Genomic DNA, 6,000 nt, shown 5'->3' with positions numbered 1-6,000 from the left:
TAGAAAACAAAACTTCTTATAATTCATTTAATAAATCTATGCAACCACGTTGTGGCCACCCACTGACCCACACACGACCCACACACTAAAATAAGGACCATCCATTGCCAATCATGAAAGACTGCTGGAGAAGTGCGACACTAATAAAATTACGGAAATTGCGGTGATCCAATTCGCTAAGTTTGAGATCTCTTCAACTTTTTTCAATCTTTTCCTGCCTTTAAGTAAGGGTCAAAAATCAAAAGGAAAAAAAGATTCCACACTCAAAAGAATATCATTAACTGTTCTAGAACTAGTTGAACTATGTCCAGTAAACAAAAAAACATTTTTGTTAATTATATGGTCACAGATATAAACTCCGTTCATATTTGAATAGATAATCACAACTGATCAGAATTATTATGTTAATATCATATACTCTCTCCGTTTCATTAAATATAACTTTCTATTTTTCGGTACGATGATTAAATAAAGGAACGATAAAAAATAAAAATGATAAAAAATGGTGAAACTTAAAATTTTTTGTGATAGAAAAAGTTTTTTTTAAATAAATAAATAAGTATTAATAATGGAACATGTAAAAAAGAAAGTAAGGTGACAGTATTATATTAGCATTTTTTCTGTTTTGGTGAATAAGGATTGATTAGCTTAAGTAATAAGGAATCAGTCTAAAGATAAATGTTGACTTGTCAAATGTAATTACTACTAATTAATGTCGGTTGATTTATTTAATTATCTAAAAATAGGCACAGAGAGGAAGCAGAGCAAAACGCGGCTCCACCGCAGATCTCTCAGTGCGTTTCTACTGTATAGTTAGTGTGCACGATAGCGGCGTGCGTTAGTCAAAATTCCACTTATGAAAATAATTAATTCCAATGAAATATCCGTTCAATGAATGGTAAATGAAGAGCGAAAATTTAAAATGCCCTATTTCTTAAGTTATATGTGAAAAATATATTTTTTTATAAATATAAATATTCTATGTCTTATTCTTTAAATACCTTTTGATTTAATGTGTTTGTTTGGTTTTCTCTGAAAGTCTTACACATTTGATCGATTTGACAGTCATCAGTCATAAAAATCAACGATTTGACAGCTATCAGTCAAGATTATATATGATCGGTGAGGGGCTAGATCATGTGTCCGCTTTACTATACAACTTAAGAATGTGAGCATTTTTGCCTATTAACACGTAAATAAATAAATATGCGAAACTTAAATAAATCGGTTGAAAAATTATTGTGATGTTGGCCTTAAAAAAAATTATTGTGATGCTTCAATTACACTATTTCAATTATTCCCTCCGTTCTAGATGTATATAGATCGGTTGAAATTTACATAAATAATTAAAAGTAAAAATCTATAAATTAATTTTTCAATATATCCTATTTATTGATAATAAATTAAAGTTGAAGTAAATGTATAGTATATAATACTTTTTTCGTCCTCCAAATAACTTACTAGAAGGGAGAAATACAAATTTTAAGATAACAATGTGAAAATGTGAAAAATAAAAATAAATGGAGAATTGAGAGTGATAAAAAAGTGAAAAGTAAGGGTAAATAATATGGGTTAATTGCATGATAATACACGAACTTTAGTCGCATTTTCATTTTGCACATGACTTTTGAAACTTACATTTTAAATCATGAACTTTACATTCGTTCCAATTTTTCCTTAAAATTGAGCTCCGGCCATCGAAAATCTGATGTGTCTTAAAGAGTGCCACATATTCGTCTGACGTGTCTTAATTAAAACACATCACCGGTAGGAAAGGGAACCACACAATCCAGTTGAAACACGTCACCACAACAGGATCCACATGTATTATCCTTCAGCGCACCGAATAATTCCCCAAACACCGAGATTTTTCCTTTCTTCACCGGCTCCGTTGCTGCCGCGGCAGGCTCCTCACGGACGAAGGTGAGGACGAGGACGGTGAGGATTAGTAGGAGGGCGATGGAGATGAAGAAGCAGCTCTTGAGATTGGCGCAGTAGATGTTGCAGGCGTGGGTTTTGGAAAAGGGAAAAATCCTGTAGAAGTGGGTGTAGGAGCCGGCGGCGTAGCCGAGGACGTTTCCGACCGCCATGATAAATTCGCCGGCAAAGCTTTACATGGCCCCTGCAAAACATCACCGATTACATTAACGACATAATCCATGCTCATCAATCATCATTAAACCCTAAAAAATGGGGGAATTTTACATAAATGCCAGCGATCGATATAGTTTATGCTCCTGATTGAAATTGAATTATCTCAAAACATAAGCACAATTCAATTTCTAACATGTTATTAGCAACATCGAGGATCCAGAATCCTACGACGAAAACGGCGATGGCCCTAGGCTTAGGGCCCTTGCTGGAGGGATCGCCGTCGGCGTGCCCTAAATCAGCGGCGAACCCGACGAGCGCTGCTCCGGCGGTGATGAAGGGGCGGCGTATTCTGAAGCGGGAGGTGCAGTTGTCGCTATAGTATCCGACGATGGACTGCACAATCATACCGAAATTGGGCCGCACAGTCAGATGAAGGCCGCCCACGTGTGGGGATTCCCAGCAGCTGCACGTATGGAGTCAGGAGGGAGAGCTGTAGTCGCAGACGAAATCGACATTTGCGCCAATTTGGTGAGGAACCCTAATCTGCGAAATAGGAATGAAATGTGATGAAATGGGAAAAATTGGTGACATTTAAACCTAATTGCGCCAATTTCGATGCCGTTTTCCTATTTTAAAAACGACGGCGTCTAAGTTATTTTTCGATTATTTAAATGGCACATGCCCGACTGCCACATAGGCTCCACATCAGATTTTCGATGACCGGAGCTTAATTTTAGGGAAAAATTGGAACGAATGTCAAGTTCATGATTTAAAATGTAAGTTTCAAAAGTCATGTGCAAAATGAAAATGCGACTAAAGTTTGTGTATTATCATGCAATTAACCCAAATAATATTATTAGTGGTATGGTATAAACAAAAAATAAAAAGTGAAAATTTTTAGGAGATGATCCAAAAAGAAAAGTTAAGAAGGGACATAGTAACTACTCCCTCCGTCCCATAAAGTATGACACAGTTCTTTTCGGCACGAGAATTAAGAAATTGGTACTTTGTGTGTTAAGTGTGGTAGGTGAAAAAGTGAAAATGTGAATAAAGGGTAAATTTTTTGCCATTTTTAGAAACATGTCATGTTTCGTGGGACATACCAAAAAGGAAACTATGTCATGCTTCGTGGGACGGAGAGAGTATAAAAGATAAAGTTTTTACAACCAAATTTTCTCTTTTCTCTTAATTTTTCCCACAATATTTTTCTCTCTCTTCTTATTTATTTTTTCTGTTAATTTTTTTTTTCAAAAAATCATTAATCATGAAAAAAATTATTTAATATGGATGTTAAATTAAAATTTACAAAAAGATCATTAATTCGATTTAAAATTATAAAAAATGAATTTGAAACGAATGAGTTATTACCGTTTAAAATGTCAAAATTATTTTTTGTTATATCTCATTTATCTTGAATGTTGAACATCATACTCTTTTTTTTTTTTTCATTTGGTTATCGTTTGTTGGTGAAAAAATAAGTAGATGTCATTTTTTCCCTTAATTTTTTTTACATGATTGTTTAATTATAATTATTTTAAATTTAAATATTTTAAAACTACAATAGTTTTTAATGCACTTAAGGAAAAGAAAATTTGTATTAATTTTAATATAAAAATTAAAAATTAGTTATATATCTACACAGTAGAATTTCAAATATTATATAGATTTATTTAATTATGTGTACAATTGTTTATTTATTCATATAGACATATTTATTGTTATATTTTTCTTTTTTTATTATTCCTATTTTGTTCAAAATTTTTAATTGATTTTGAGGTCTTGAAATATGAACTTTTAACAATAATATTGTTTGGAAATGACGGCTATTAATTTTGTTATATCAATGGTTTAATTTTCTTCTCCCAAAATAAGATTGGCTTAAATTATTTGCTTCACAATCTGTAAATTTAATTATTATTATGCGTATTTAGTTATTATTATATAATGTTTATTAAATCTAATATTATACTCATTAAGATGAAAATATTAATATTATTATACACTATATTAATTAAATACTAATATTTAAATTAACATAATTTTTTGTTACCAATTAATTAACTCATAAATAGTGATATTTTTATATTTTCATATTGATGAGGAGTAGAATAGGTGAGCAGTTGACATCGTTACACGTGTATGCGAGTGAAGAGGACATCGAGTCAAGCGCGTGGGACAGCTCTCCAGAAGAGTCAACCAGCAGCCCTGCGTGTGAGGGAAGTGCTTGGATGTTATCAGCAACTCTGAGTAGGAGAAGCACTGGAAGGGTATCAACAGCTCTGCCCAAAGGCCACGGAGGTAATCTGGAATTGATGAAAGACAAAGACCGAAGAAGAATTCTGCTCGGATAGAAAACAACTCTGCTCATATGTGCTGATGTCATCAAGATCTAAAGGTTAACAGATTCTGACACACCGATTTCAGCTCTGCGTCCGCATTTCATGCGTATCGTGTGACCCGAAGAAGAAATTACTATTTTACCCCCAAACCCATGCATACTATGAATAGATTCTATTGTCATTTGTAACACACACGCTCATAAATACAATCTACTTTTCACTCTCTTTTACATATTCCACAGTTTCTCTTTCACCATCTTTCACGCTTGTGCAGATAATCCACCGTTTAGAATAGGATCCCACGCTATAATTCAACATCTATAATTTAAAATTTTTAAAATAATAAATATATTGTGAATCGTGTATCGCATGAAAGGACGTACTAGTTAAAGAATTAAATAAAGATATAATACTCTCTCCGTCCTATTAGTAGTGTCTCATTACTTTTGGGCACAGAGATTAAAGAGTATTAAAAAGTAGATAAATTTGATTGGTGAAAATTATTTAAATATTAGGTATAGAGAAACAATATATAGTCAAAAAGGAAATGAGACATTACTATTGGACGGCCCAAAAAAGAAAGTGAGACACTACTATTGGGACGGAGGGAGTAATAAATGAGTAAAAAATAGGTATAATTGCATATAAATAAACCAATTTTGGCAAAATCTATTTTGAACGCATATTTAGAAAAGTTCAATAAAATACACGAACTTTATTAGTTGGTCAATTTTGACTCCTATTTCATTTTTTTTCAAATTAAAAAACTACATGGCGTCTACATGGCTCATCGAAATCAAAATTAAACAACTAATAAAGTTTGTGTATTTTATTTAACTTTTTAAAATACACGTCAATTAAAAAGACTATAATTCTGAATTAATTAACGTAAATTACCTAAACCATCCGATCTGCTATATCTAAGGGTGGTTATTAATTCTCTATTCTTAAAAATATATGGATTCTCCGTGGATCCATTCTCTCTCTCTCTCTCTCTCTCTCTCTCTCTCTATATATATATATATATATATATATTATCAAACTAAGCCTATATACAAGTATATGTAAATGAAACAGAGGGCCTAAGCACTCCAAGCAGATCACCTAAATGCATCACTAACTCTAAAATTAGGCTAAAACAACTGAAAATGAGATAAAAAATGCATCCAGCAGATCCCCTAAATTGGATGGGGCCCACAAAAAATTTTACACCAACCTAAATTTAATCTTAAATTTACACCCACCCTAAATTTATTTTAAGCTTATAATTAGTTGGGCCCACACATAATTATTGCTTTTATATAGAAAATAGGAGATCTGGTGTATGCATTTATAAAATCGAGATCCTAAAATTAAATAGGGAAGCTTTAGGGAGGAACGTAGGAGCATAATTTTGGAATTTCTGCTGGGAGTGCTCTAAGAGGTAAGATGTATGAAATCTCGTTGCAGAGGCCTGACTTGTGTTTTGTTTAGTCGATTGAAAACAAGTAAAGTTTCACATGCGTAGTTTTAACATATTTATTTATTTATTTTCGGTGATTTGGCAATTGAACACCCAAACACCATA

This window comes from Salvia miltiorrhiza, chromosome 1 (genome assembly GCF_028751815.1).
Source record: "Salvia miltiorrhiza cultivar Shanhuang (shh) chromosome 1, IMPLAD_Smil_shh, whole genome shotgun sequence".
Classification (NCBI taxonomy): domain Eukaryota; kingdom Viridiplantae; phylum Streptophyta; class Magnoliopsida; order Lamiales; family Lamiaceae; genus Salvia; species Salvia miltiorrhiza.
The sequence above is the reverse complement of the archived record's forward strand: the minus strand, read 5'-3'. Positions refer to the sequence as shown.